At 43.5% G+C, this 15,265-nt stretch overlaps 1 long non-coding RNA gene across 4 annotated transcripts in view; it reads left to right on the forward strand.

Annotated features, from left to right (window-relative positions):
• Positions 1-15,265, forward strand: part of LOC137323088 (uncharacterized) — a 247,437-nt gene that overhangs the window by 768 nt on the left and 231,404 nt on the right. The window contains exons 2-3 of one of the 4 annotated variants that reach the window (XR_010963299.1): positions 1,865-2,111; positions 14,816-15,004. The exons of 1 other annotated variant lie outside the window; for it this stretch is intronic. This is a non-coding gene — a long non-coding RNA (uncharacterized lncRNA). The remainder of the gene's footprint in view (positions 1-1,864; positions 2,112-14,815; positions 15,005-15,265) is intronic. 2 more of the 4 variants (XR_010963302.1, XR_010963301.1) reach the window with 2 other exon arrangements.

The following is a 15,265-nucleotide window of genomic DNA, read 5'->3' on the forward strand; positions in this document are numbered from 1 at the left end:
CTAGCATCAACTGCCATCTGCGGAGGAGAGTTCCAAACTTCTATCACCCTTTACGTGTAGAAGTGTTTCCTAACTTCACTCCTGAAAGTCATGGCTCGAATTTTTAGGCTACGTCCTCTAGTCCTAGACTCCCCAACCAGCAGATATAGTTTCTCTCTATCTACCCTATCAGTTCCCCTTAAATCTTGAAAACTTTGATCAAATCACCCCTTACTCTTCTAAATTCCAGGGAATATAACCATAGATTGTGTAATCTCGCCTCATAATTTAACCCTTGGAGTCCAGGTATCATTCTAGTAAATCTACACTGCACTCCCTCCAAGGCCAATATATCCTTCCTAAGGTGCAGTGCCCAGAACTGAACACAATACTCCAGGTGTGGTCTAACCAGGGCTTTGTATAGCTGTACCCCCTTGTATTCTAGTCCTCTAGATATTAAGGCCAGCATACCATTAGCCTTTTTGATTATTTTCTGTACCTGTCAATGATATTTTAATGATATATGTACATGGACCCCCTCAGGCTCTTTGGACCTCCACTGTTTCGAACTTTTCACCATTTTGAAAGTACACTGATATTTCCTTTTTAGGTCCAAAGTGGATGACTTCACACTTGCCTACATTGAAATCCATTCACTTAATCTGTTAACATCTGTGTAATTTTAAAGTTCCATCCGCACTGCTTACAATGCTGCCTATCTTTGTGTCATCGGCAAACTTGGATATGTGGCTCTCTATCCTGTCATCTAAGTCGTTAATAAATACAGTAATTAGTTGAGGCCCCATTACAGATCCATGTGGAACACCACTATTCACATCCTGGTAATTTGAGTATCTGCCCATTACCCCTACTCTCTGTCCCCTTTCCACTCAAAATTCTGAAAGCCTTTGGAAAAGCTCAAAAGGCATAGCAAGCCTTTACCAATGCTGAAGGGGAAGCGGGCTAATGAGGTGACAGTCAAAAATAAAGTGAAAGGAAACCAAGTGTGCAGGCATGAATCTGCAGGTAAATGTACTCAACAGCCCAGCACCTCACCCCCTGTTTGAAGGTGTCTAAAGTAGAGGTGTTGCTGAATGAAGTATTTGCAAGGATGTGGCCTTGATGGCCAATCCTTGGCACCATTCCCCTGAACAATGCAGCATGCCTGGAAGGGGTGGAGGCAGATTTGACTGGTATTGTCACTGGCTGTGCCAGCCCTATGCTATATTGTAGCTGTGGGAGTCCTAGCAAATGATGGTACGTCTCTGCATCTGGCTACCTGTTGACCTGGAACTTGTGAAGAGAGCCCACCCAGAAAGTCAGCAAGAGCCGGCTAAAGGTTGAAAAAGGTTGACACCGATCCAAAAAAAGGAAAGATTTCCATTTATATAGCGCCTTTCACAACCCCAAGACATGCCAAAGCACTTTACAGCATTGGAGAGATAACTTTCAGGAGTGAAGTTAGGAAACACTTCTACACGTAAAGGGTGATAGAAGTTTGGAACTCTCCTCCGCAGACGGCAGTTGATGCTAGCTCAATTGTTAATTTTAAATCTGAGATGGAGAGATTTTTGTTAACCAAGGGTATTAAGAGATGTGGAGTTAAGGTGGGTATATGAAGTTAGGTCACAGATCAGCCATGATCTCAATGAATGGCAGAACAGGCTAAATGGCCTACTCCTGTTCCTACCTTCCTATGTTCCTAGTCTCTTCTGGTGGACAAAACTAGTCAGTCCTTGAAGACAAACATCTAGGCTAATGACTCTTTCAGTTCACCAAGTACTTTTGAAGTGTACTCACTGTTGTAATGTAGGAAATGTAGCAGCCAATTTGTGCATAGCAAGATCCCACAGCAATGTGATAATGACCTGATGATCTGTTTTAGAGATGTTGGTTGAAGGATAAATATTGACCAGAGAGAACACCCCTGCTCTTCTTCAAAATAATGCCATGGATCGTTTACATCCAACTGAGGGGGCAGACAGGGCCTCAGTTTAATGTCTCATCCAAAAGACGGCATCTCAGATTAAAAAAAACGTAACAGACATAAATATGGGCCTTTTGAGACGTGAAGAAGTGGAGTTGGACTGAAAGTATAATGGACCACAGCCCTGCCATTACTTCAGCTACAGGTATACCAATCAATCCACCACTTTTATGGAAGGAGACTTTATTTGGTTCATTTTCTGACATTTTGGAGCCTACTGTAATTCAGCCTGTCAAGCCAAAATTAATTTCTCCTGGAAGAATTACAGAATATTTTATTTAGAAAATCATAATAATGGTATGGGCTTCAATACAACTTTACTGCCAGTCAGGCATGCTCCAAGAAATTTGACTCCAGATCCATCATATTCAATTGTGAACTGAAATCTTTTACAACAGACACTTGCATAATCCCAAGCAACAAAGCATTCTACATGCACAAAATAAATTGGCTCATTCCCCCATCTGTTCCTGTCCCCCAAACCCAGGTGCAGGATTACATGAATTGAAGGAATGCTAATTTAACTTTTTCAAATAAACAACTTTTATTCTCAAACAGCTTCAGGAAAGATAGCGGTGAGTCGATACCACTCATACAAAACTGTGGAGCAGGGTTTCTGATGAAAGGTCACACCTAAAGGTCACCTTTTTATTCCTCTTTTAGATATTGATCAACTAACTATGCAATGTTTTAACACATGTAGCTGTTGGTGATGATAGCAGATAAATTCTTAACATCCTTGTATGACATTCCTCTGTCTGCAATTTTAACAGAAGAGTAAACCTATTTAAAATAAATTGGTTAGTGCCCTCCATTAAAATAGCAGATAGAGGAAAGCCAATCGAACGTCTTAAGCAATCATTGGTTATTATCACCAACAGTGATTTCCCTCCCAATGTGCTTTTTTGACTCTTGCCCAAAAGTTTGCTTTTTTTTCAAAATCCAAATTACACACCGCAATTACTAAAAAAAACGTAAAATGAGCAACAATATGGTTTGCAATAATTGGGGAGCTGAATTTTGTGCTCTCAGATGGATCTGACTGCTTCCAGTCTGAAGTTTGCAACTTATGATGCTCTCTCATTGATTATTAATGACATTCTCCACATTTCCCCAGGGATGTTGACCACTCTAATACAAAGGCTATGGGCTCTCCCCATGTTCTGCATGGTGACAAAGGGACTTCCTCCACGAGCATATGAACAAACTGCTTTCAAAGTCACAAAATGTAGTTGGGCAATACAATTCAGTCACAAACAAACCAAGTGTTCATACATTATACGAGTACACTATAATGAAATGCTCAATATGGGAATCACTTTAATCATTTAAGTAAAATCATCAGCATTCCAACCATGCTCCATATTTTACTTTCAAACCTTGGCAATTCTCCAGTGCAGTGAAGAGACTGCTTAAATAAAGCCAGTTAATGTATGCACAGCAGGAATAACTTCTGTATCTTAAAAAAAATTCTGCTGCAACTAATCTTGAAAAAAATAAACCTTCACATCAAAGAATTGTAAAGCATGCTCCAGAAAGATCCTTTCGAGGAAAATTCAGCGTAACAGTGCGTTGCCCACTATTTCAATCATATTTCAATAATCCTTTTTGACCTGTCTGCAGCCTTTGGCACGGTTGACCACACCATCCTCCTCCAACACCTCTCCTCCGTTGTCCAGCCAGCTGGGACTGCCCTAGCCAGGTTCCATTCCTATCTATCCAGTCGGAGCCAGAGAATCACCTGCAATGGCTACTCTTCCCGCTCCAGGAGTCCCCCAAGGGTATATCCTTGGCCCCCCCCCACTATTTTTCATCTATATGTTGCCCCTTGGTGACATCGTCCAAAAGCATGTCAAGTTCCACATGTATGCTGATGACACCCAGCTCTACCTCACCATCACCTCTCTCGACCTCCATTGCCTTAGATTTGTCACACTGCTTGTCCAGTATTGGATAAGCAGAAATTTCCTCCAATTAAATATCGGGAAGACCAAAGCCATTGTCTTCGGTCCCGCCACAAATTCCGTTCCCTAGACACCGACTCTGTCCCTCTAGCAACTGTTTGAGGCTAAACCAGATCAGTTGCAACCTTAGCATCCTAATTGAACCTGAGATGAGCTTCCGGCCACATATCATCTCCATCATCAAGACCGCCTACTCCCACCTCTGTAACACTGCCTGTCTCTGCCCCTGCCTCAGCTCATCTACTGCTGAAACCCTCATCCATGCCTTTGTTACCTCTAGACTCGATTATTTTAATGTTCTCCTGGCTGGCCTCCCACCTTGCACCCTCCATAAACTTGAGCTCATCCAAAACCCTGCTGCCCGTATCTTAACGCCCACCAAGTCCCGTTCACCCATCACCCCTGTGCTCGCTGACCTACATTGGTTCCTGGTTTGGCAAAGCTGCGATTTAAAAATTGTTTTCAAATCCCTCCATGGCCTTGCCCTTCCCTATCTCTGTAACTTCCTCCAGCCCTACAACCATCCAAGACTTCTATGTGCCTTAAATTCAGGCCTGTTGCGCATCGCCCATTTTAATCACTCCACCACTGGCAGCTGTGCCTTCAGCTACCTAGACCCTAAGCTCTGGAATTCCCTGCCTAAACATCTCTACCTATCTCTCCCCCTTTAAGGTGCTCCTTTAAACCTGCCTATTTGACCAAGCTTTTGGTCACCTGTCCTAATATCTCCTTATGTTGCTCAGTGTCAAATTTTGTTTGATAACACTCCTGTGAAACGCCTTGGGATGTTTTACTATGTTAACAGCACTATATAAATGCAAGTTGTTGTTGTTTGATTTGCACCTGCAAATTGGGCAAACCCAATCATAAAGTAGTCCCTTCTGCACACAAGCCTCTTTAAGATGTCTATTCCTATTTTGAATTAGGGGCAAGCACCATAATGTGCCTAATAGTGCCTGAGCAGCATTCCATGGGCTCAGCACCTATTTGCAACGGGTGTTTCAAAGAAGGCATGCAATAAAATGGAAGCTTTATATTGCTGGGTGGCCCTCATCCCCACCATGTAGCAACATCTTTCATTGTGGGATCTTCTGCAGCATGGTCTCCAAATCCCAACCTGCTAATTGGACCATTTTTCTGCAAGCCACTTTAAAAATCATAGGAAGATAGGGAGAGCTGTGAGGGCAGTCAGCAGACCTTTAACAGCTAGCGTTCAGTAACTCGCCCCTTTGACCTCAGTGATCCTCAGTGCAGCATTTGCTATATGCTGGAAGCAGCGTCTAAATATTTAAATTAGCTGTTCACAAGCATGGCCAGACCCTATTGCGCAGTGATCCTGATGCTGTATTAGTGACTCTTAATTTTGGAGTGGTACCACTGAAATCATGACATACCACTTGATCAGGATGTTTTGGAAAAGCATCCAGCATAATGGTTAGTCGGGCTCGTATGTGTATCCGGCTATCACAACATACCTTTAGAGCTGGAGCCTCCACACACCATAATCCTCTGCCAAAGTAAACTATGTGCACCACCATGCATTGATGTGGGTGTGAGGGTACTGGCACTGTGCACTTCTGGTGCAGCCTAACCTACCTGGCATTCCTCAGCTGCTCTTCCTCTTTCTTCTTGAAAAAATTCAAATATATGGGCATTCCCATCTGGAAACTCATTAATGGAGAAAGAAGAAATAAAAAATAAACAGCAGAATAATTACCACAAAGGCTTAGGCCACCCTAAATGGCAGCAGGGAAAAATATATAAAAATCAGTGCAGAAATGGCCTTTAAACAGTTTGTTTAATCACAAATTTCTATTTGCAGCTGATCGCCTGGAATCCTAGAAGCCTATTATATAAGGACATGGGTTGGAAATGACACTATTCTGGTGTAATGGCTGGAAAAGACACAGGAAGCATTACGACATTGCTGCCCGGCCATTTGTTTAATGTTAAGCTCCTGCATATTTCAGGCAGGAGGTCCCCGAGTCTGACCTCGGGTTCAGCAGAAATGCATATCGTACACAAATGGAGAAGAGCAGAGTCTCGGAGTTACGGGTCTTTGGCCTTTTTTCCAGTTCATTATACTCACAAATTGGTGAACACAGGATGTAACTGATAAAAAAATAATCGCCTGAGGTCTAGATCTGGGCCCTCCAAATCCAGACTTGTGATCTCAGTTATCCAGCTGCTCATGTATTTTCAAATGATTTATCTTTCTAAGTGCTTGAAACCTCTCCATTTAAGATGATTCTGCAGATTCGAGTTGGTGCCCAGTGCTGCCCTGTAAGTTTAACACTTCATTCCTTCCTTGTGATTGTAGTTCTGACAGTTAAAAGTTATATTTGCAGACCTGCAACTCTGCACACAAACCTAAACCCAGATTTAGTAGTACATTAGCTCAATCTTTATCTAAAACTGATTTCCAGCATCACATTTATTAAATATGAAGGAGTATTATACTTAGTGTAAGTGCACTCTGCCTTCTGATAGAATTAGTGATTTTGATAGATGGAATTACAGGCGCATCTAATGGTACTGTCATTGGGGCATATGTTGAGAAATGCACTGAACTGGGAAATCATTATCTAAAGTTTAATTATCGGTTTTATTCCTATTGATACATTGCATATTCATGGGAAACCTGGTCAGGAATCATTGCTGGATAACCTGATTGTACATAGTAGCAGACTTGCTGTGATTTATGATGATCAATTTTTGAGCCCATCCTTTGTCACTAAACAAGAGTTCTCCTCGTGGGAAGGAGACTGGTGCTTTACTCTAAAGTAGTCAAACTTTGTCGTGGGAAGAAACTTCCATCTTGATTTCCCAACTCAGAGAACACAACGGCCCAGAAATTGCTTCTAAAATAATGGTGAGCTCAACAGCGCTCACCATTGTTAGAGGTGAAATTGAAGAGCAAGTTCCCACGACCGCACATACGCAGTTAAATTCAGAAATCCAGAACTTGCTCTCCCTGGTTCACCGGCGGTATGACAGACTTGCATTAAAGGGACCTCGCCGGCTGGAATCACTGGACCAGCGCCAACTCGCTCTCCTGCCCAGCTGAAAATTAAGCAATAGCGCCACAAAAACGGTACTCTCAAAAATATCAGCTCTGAACTAAGATTTAATGATGTGGTAAGTCTTAATGATTGCAAAACAACCTCTCTGGCACTGAAATTTAAATTTTAAAAATGTGGAGTCCCATTAATTGTGATTTTAAGAGTTGTGGGACGTTTAAAAAAATAATTAATTTTAATATTTTTACTTTTTCTTTCAGTCTCTTTTATCTCTATCTTATAATGGGTTAATTTCACGCCTCATCAGTTTGCTCCATTGTCCGATTTGAGCGTGAAAACGTGAGACAAGAGGGTCCCGATCTTGGCCCATTTACATTAATGGCCGGTACCTGTACTGATCTGTTCCATAACTGCTTTCCATTGTTCTGAATGTTCCTTAATGGGTCACCTTTAGTCCTGGGATCACAACTGCTCGAATTTTGATGTGTAGGCTGGCAATGTTGATGGCTTGCCTCAGGGCGTGAATGCAACTGCATTGTTCAAAGAGAATCCAATTTCAAATGCTGCAGGCCCTTGGCCATGTGTCTGACCGCAGCCATTTTGAAAGACCCTGGATTTCTAAAACACAGCCACACCAGGATTTCTTTAATAACTCCAATAAATCTTCGGGTGGGGGGGACATGTGAAATTTTGCGAATCCCTTCAGCGGCCTGCTAAGGACTCAAAATGGCATCCGGAATGCGCGCACACTTCCAGCGTAACGTGCTCCAGAAGCCATCTTGGTAAAGACATGCAGATAACAAACACTGGCAGCATGTAAAGTAGGGAGATTACATGTTAGATCAGTGTGCAGTGCTGATTTAAAGGGACAGATGTGATTTTGGAACTCAACCACGCACAGCTGAGCAGATCGTAGACGGCCTGGAGGATCCCCACCAGCGCTATTTATAGGGATCTTGCAGGTGTTGCAGATTAGTTGTTGGATTGTTGCTTCTGACTGCTGGTACAATTGGACGTGTTTGTTGAAGCTTCCTATGCTTGGAGTAAGTTGCAATATTATATAGAGAGTGGTCTGGCAGGTCCTGCATTACTGTTGGTGGCATTTAAAACAGTGTGCTGAACAAAGTTTCTGCCAACTATGGGTGGCCTGCTAGGGTTCTCACTGGGCATTGAACATGACTGGGACCATGCAGGGAGGCCATGCAGAGCAGGTCAAGCTGTGAGGAGAAGGAGGAGGAGGAGGAGGCGCAGGGCACTGAGCAGGAGGCCATATCCAATGAGGACCTTCAGGGATCAATTCTCTTACCTCAACCTGAGCGATGATCAGTGCATCTGACCGCTGCGGTTCACGAAAGAGGTCGTGACGGAGATTTGTCAACTGCTGCAGTCACAATTGCAGCCTCAGAGCAGGACAAGGACAGTATTACCTGTGGCTGTGAAGGTAATCATGGTGCTGAACTTTTACGGCTCTGGATCCTTTCAGGCTGCTGCTGGTGATGTGTGCAACATCTCACAGTTTGCAGTGCACTGCTGTATAAAGGAGGTCACTGAGGCTCTGTACGAGTTGTGCAACTGATTCATAACATTCCCTCTTGACAGAGAGAAGCAGAATGAGCGAGCATGACGGTTTGCTCGCATTGCAGGCTTCCCCATGGTGCAGGGTGCCATTGACTGCACACATATTGCCGTGCATGCTCCAAATCTCAACTCAGCCATCTTCATGAACAGAAAGTGGTTCCACTCCCACAATGTGCAGCTGGTGTGCGACCACACGCAGCGCATCATGCAGATCAATGCCCGCTATCTTGGCAGCAGTCATGATTCCTTCATTCTGCAGCAGTCCAACATCCCAACTTTCAACTGGCATGGCAAGTCAAAGGCTGGCTACTGAGCGACAAGGGTTATCCCTTATGAGGTGGCTCATGATTCCGGTCACGAACACATGTATACGTGCTGAGCAGGGCTATAATGACTGCCATACGGCCACACGAAACATCATCAAGCACACCATAGGCATCCTAAAGCAACACTTCCGCTGCCTGGATCATTCTGGAGGAGCCCTGCAGTACTCAGCTGAGCGGCTGTCAAGATTCGTCGTTGTATGCTGCATGCTGCACAACCTTGCCCTTATGAGAGGACAGCCCTTGCCACCGCCTATCTGGCAAGCCCCTGAACCAGAGGCTGAGGAAGAAGAGGAAGAGGAGGAAGTAGTGAAGGAGGAGGAGGAGGAGGAATCATAGAATCATAGAAGTTTACAACATGGAAACAGGCCCTTCGGCCCAACATGTCCATGTCGCCCAGTTTATACCACTAAGCTAGTCCCAATTGCCTGCACTTATAGAATCATAGAAGGAGACAGAGGAGGAAGTGGAGGAAGAGGCAAGGAGGCACAAGGTGCACAGGCCCTGTCCACCAGGCGTGCTCACCTTATTAATCAGCGATATCAGTAACCTCAACGACACCTCTCAAGTCACCAACAGTCCTAAACTCCTCACCTTTCCTCTCCAACATGCCCATCCAACCGTCCTCCTTATGATTACACATTGCTTCCTCCCTCAGCTCATCGCTTAATAAAAACCCCACCAACTGCGACTTCAAATACAAATTTATAAACTAACACACAAAATCTAGTGTACAACATTACACTATTCAACCTTGTGCATTCCCTTAGTGCCTGTAGTTCGTATGCCTTTACTTTTCCTAGTGGTCCTACAAGGTGCCATCCTCAGTGCCTCGAGCATTGGGTGGTGGAAGGTTGCTGACCTTCAATTGAGGAGCATGCAGATGGCCATGGAGGACGACCTTGAGCAGCTCTGGGCCAGGAGACTGCACTATCTCAGCCTGGGCTGCATGTCTGGCCCGGCTGACTGACAAGCAACAGCAAGTGCACTGGCGGAGTGGTAGGGGTGAGAGCAAGGATGCTGCCATCTTGAGAGAGGACAGCAGGGTCGTCTGCCATGGTGCCACTGCCACTCGCACGGGGCAGCGTCTCAGTAATCCTGGTGATCTGCTGGAGAACAGATTGCTGGACTGCTGTGACACCATGGAAGTCCCATTCCACAGTGGAACCCAGAGCCACGATAGCAGCAGACTGAGCTGCAAATGCAGCAGTCAGACCTTGGATGGCAGATGTTTGTGCTGCAATGGAAGCTGTGACATCAGTCATCAGACACTGCGTCATGGTGGGTTCCACAAGTGTGCTGATGGAGGTGACCATCCATTCCATATGGGTGAGGATGGGCTCCAAGCTCTGCGCAAAGCCCTGTGCCAAGTTCGAGGTGAACACCTCTATGCCGCTTGACATTGTGCGTGGGCTTCCTGGCAGGCTTTCCAGTGCACCAAGTATTTGGTTGTGTACGCCCATCAGCCTTCTTCTGTAGCCTGGCCCATCAAAGACATCATCTGACTCCTCTACAGCAGAACTAGAGTGCGACCTCGCCCTCCGGCGAGTTGGCATCTGTGGTATCCACTCCCCCTGTCCTGGCTCCTGCGCACTTGTGCCTGTTGTCTCACCACATGCAGATCCCTCCTCTAACCTAGTCTCCACACTACACGCAATGTCAGTATCTGAGCTGGTGGCTGCGAATGTCAGATCAAGTGATGGTGTGGCTTCATTGTCACTGTCTTCCTCCTCCTCCTCCTCAGACGGTGCCGGCTCCAGTTCTTGGGTATCTGTAATGACAAAAGGAGACAGATTGAGTTGTGGAGCGGGAGTGGAGAAAGTAAGACATGTGTGCTGACACCATCTCCAGCGCATGAGTCAGAAATGACTGTTGGATGAGGGAGATATGGGAAATGAGAATGAGGATTAGGTATGCAGAGACCCTCATCGCCGCGACCTCCAGCGCGCCAATGGCCATGGCCACAGCAACGGCCTGCCCAATGATCCCCAGCACTGTCTCCTCCATGGGAGTGAGGACATGTAGGCGTGCCTGTCCTCCCCCAGGCCTTTGCTGCGCCACCCTCTCCTGCAAGACAGAGGGAAGTGTGTTAGTGAGTGTCCTGCAAGGTGTTTGGGTGATGTGGCTGTCATGGTTGAATAGCTGCCAGTGTGTGTGGCCTGTGAGTTGTGAGTGTGTGGCTTGCAAGAGTGGTACTATGTGAGGGTGAGATGCAGCATTGGAAGTGCTGCGCTGCTTACGGATAGCAAGCGTTTGTTGGTGGGTGGGGGATGGGGGTGTCGTGCGTGGAGCAATGGTGCAGTTGGTAGGATGTGCCACTTGACACTTGATTTCACTCAGCTTGACCACTCGTATCAAATCATTGAACTTTTTCCTGCACTGCATCCACATGCCTGGTGCAATGCTCCTGGCATCCACTTCCTCCCACTGCCTCCGCAGCTGGTGTCTGGAGGGCCTCCTGCCACCCTGCAGATATGGGATGGCCCTCCGTGCGTCCACCTCGTCCACCAAGACCTTTAGCGTGTCATCTGAGAACCTTGGTGCATGCTCTCTCGTAGGCTCAGCCATTAGATTTTTCTTCCACCACCGATTGAATTGACAGTGCACCTCTCCTTTAAGAGGTGCAGGCTGTCTTAAGTAGTGCTGGCCGAGCCCCAATATCGGGCCCCCTGTTGGTGCGTGCATCCACTCAACAGTGCAGGTAGTGCTGGCTGCGTGCAGCAATCATACAGATTATCAGGCAGCATGAATCTCACACGCTGCCTGCATCTCAATGACCGGACGTGGTTTAATCGAACGCCGCGACCCCCGCACCCGGTTTCAGGGGTTATCTAATTTAACCCCCATAATCTCTGAAATTGAAATCATTTAAAATTGTTTTCTATTCCATAATCAATAAACAGCAAACAAAATCAAGCTTTCTATTTTTCTTCGATGTTCCTGCAACTGTCATTGGCAAGGGCATACATATTGTAGCTTATTGACTTCTATTAAGTGATGCAATTGTAAACCAGTCACATTAAAAAAAATGGCACCATGTGATCTCCCTAGAATTAAGAGCACATTAATCACCACATGACTGCATGACAGCATAACATCATTGTTCCATTAATGGAATCACAACATAGTGGACTCATAACAAAAGCAAAATACTGCGGATGCTGGAAATCTGAAATAAAAACTAAAATGCTGGAATATATCCAGCATTTTCTTTTTTATTACAGTGGGACTCATTCTGTTAATAAAAAACTCAGTCTTTGTTCTTGTCCACCTCTTTGTACAATTTAGAATTTCAAATATGTAGTTTAGTGATAAATGCAGGAAGTGTTAAGTGTGTCGTGCTGCGCCTCATCATTTATTCAGGAGACAAGATCAATTTAATGCCTTGTAAACTCAAAGATTTCTAAATTCGTTGCTCTGTAGTACATTTACATTTGCATTCAGATATTGTTCTTTCACTGAGTAAGTACAAATATTATGAACAATGTTTGTGTTTTTCTTCTGTGCTTATTCAAATATAGGCTACGGACCAAATGCTGGAATATGGGATTAGAGTAGACAGGGCTGATGGCCGGCGCGGACACGATGGGCCGAAGGGCCTCTATCCGTGCTGTATAACTCTATGACTCTCTATGACTCTAAATATGAGTCATAAAACAATGCAGAATTCATAAATACAATGATTTAAAAAGTGGTGATTTCGATGAAGTGAATGAAAAATATTTTGGGTGGATAATATGTATATTTTATAAATAATGAAGTATATTTAATCTTAATTTTTGTTTGGCAGCATCATTGTTTGTTTTATGTTTACTTAATGTTTGGTTGGTCAGTGAAAAGAATTTGTATTGTGGCAAAATGCATGATGTTTGCAAAATAAAATAATTTTTAGGGTTTGGAACAGCAAAACAGCGCCATTCCTCATACTTATGTACAAAAGTTTTGACCATCATGTTTATGCTTCTAATGTGGTTCTTTTTGAGTTCTTTAACATCTGGAGAAGGTTATCAGAGAGAAGGTTTCACTTCAGCCTAGAAGACAAGGCCAAAGCAGTTTGCATTTGTACAAACATATCTTCCCCACTGTCCAGCTGCTGGTTGCAAATATGCTTGATATTGCATTAAGTTGTCCTCCCCTGCATTCATACATAGGCAAGCACACATGTTTTTACACTACTGGAAAGTATTTTTAAACCTCAGGAAAGTATCAGTGCAGAGCACTACCTTCACAACTAGTCACTGCATTTCAATATAATTAATTGTACTTGAGAGGTTTTGAGATGTGATAAGATACAATAAGTTCAAGTATTAACTTCTTATCAGATATTAGATTTTGTCCATTTAATATAATTGTTTCCTTTAATTTTATATGCAGACATTAATAAGTTTGAACTTCAGCTTAACTGTATGTGAACTATAAATAGATCATCCCATTAAAATAAGCAGGTTAAAGTCTCCATTAAAATAATGGACAGGGGATTTAAGCATTCATCATTGCTAGCAATATTTTTTTACCTTTGAATCTACAATTTTAAGGGTAGATTTTCTTGAGGCTTGTGGAGTAGAATGGGGATTGGGGCACCAGAAAAAACTGACTATGAGCCATAAAAACGGATCTTTACCACTTTCACGTTGCACACAATTTCCTGGCAGGTACTTTAGACTGGACTAATATAGTTTTGCCAGAAATGAACATTAGCCTCATTTAAATATTAAAATGAAGCTAAGTGTGATTTTCCATCTGCTTAGGCTGGGATGGAGCTGACTGTTCAGTTCTTCCATCAGTACTGGGATTAATGCAAGATCCATCAGTATTTTAGCATTTGTCTATTTTGCAATGTTGCAGTACCTTTTAGTATCGGCTTTTGTTAAGTTTTTTTGGCACTTTTCATAATATTTTTGGAAATTTTTTGGATAAAAATGTTATTTTTTCCTAACATCATATTTATTGGCAACTAAACGATCTAAATATTGACTCTTAATTTACTAGAAAAACAATTGGAATTGGACCATTTAGAAGACTTCAACAGAAAAAAAAGAGGGATGTGAAAAGGAGCTGAGACAATGCAAAGTTTAATGGGAGCTTAAGGGGCTACAAGATATCTATGTGAAAAATTCCTGGCAGTCAGAAAATCAAGTTCAAATTAGCAATGGGGTTGGTTTTGAAGTGCCTCAGTCACAGTATTTCATGGTTGAAGTGGTACAAGATGAAAGATGGCATGCCAGGGAGATCAACAGGCAACAGAGCTAGATTGCCTGCAGACCCTGGCTTAGCATGGAGTCTGTTGCAAATAAGAACCATCTACAACTTTTTGTAACCCTAAGAACCTTTGGAATAAGATTCCCAGTTTTTGCTATCAGCCCATGCCAGCGCATGGAAGAAAATCGCAGGCATGCTGCCTGTGGGTTTTTCATTAAAAATTAAAGGGCAATAAATTTATGGGCACAATTTTCCAATGCCCATTCATGATGTGCGAGGACTAAGGAAAATCTACCCTTTAGAGACTTCTTGAAGTCTGACAACATTTTTGCGCCATATGTGCCTTTTAAGTGGCTGTGTGCCTTTATTTAAAAGGATTGCTGTTGTATACAATTTCCCATCCTGCCCTAGTGTCAGGCCCAATATGGGCAGATAGTTTGCTGTTACTTTGTAAGTAGGGCCAATTGTGGGAGGTCAGCCCTCCAAGAAGTTGGAGATCCTTGTGCTCGCTGCACAGGTATTTTGTTGTCTTTTCTGGCCCATGGAGAATCTACCCTTTACTGCTTTTCTGTCGTGCAAGATGTTCTGTACTGTAATGTCCACACAATGCAGCAGCCAATGAAATGCCACATTAATCGTGTTCAGCCAATGCTTAAAGCACTAAGCAGCCATTCTTTGAAACACCACGTTAACTGTTTCCAGAGCAATTTTGCTACGAAAATGAAATGCAGAAGCCTGTGATATCCCGATTCACTGTCGTTTCAGGCTCTGATCCAGGAAGTGAGGAAATGCAAGAAGACCATGTATAGGTTAGAATGTGACCCACCGCCTTCAGACATTCCTGCTTCAGCAGAATGGGAAGGAATTGCTGAGCAAGTCAATGATGTGTCACATACCCAATGCAGCTGGAAGGTTATCAGGAAGAAAATGGCAAACCTGAAGAAACCTACGAAGGTGAAGAAAGAATATCAACACGCTTGACACATGATTGCCATAATTAGATTAGTTTCTCATCATTTACTGTTTCTCCATCAAAAGTAATTTGGAGAAGTTACCCAATGTTGCTATAAGATAAGTAAGGGTATTAACAATTTACATGGACAGGAACAGTTATGTATAAAAAAGATGCAAATCAGAAATGCTCATGCAAATTTGTGTACATTAAAAAAAATTCTAAAAAGGATACTTAATTAGTGAATGCGAGGAAGAAAATCC

Source organism: Heptranchias perlo, chromosome 6 (assembly GCF_035084215.1).
Source record: "Heptranchias perlo isolate sHepPer1 chromosome 6, sHepPer1.hap1, whole genome shotgun sequence".
In the NCBI taxonomy this organism is placed as follows: domain Eukaryota; kingdom Metazoa; phylum Chordata; class Chondrichthyes; order Hexanchiformes; family Hexanchidae; genus Heptranchias; species Heptranchias perlo.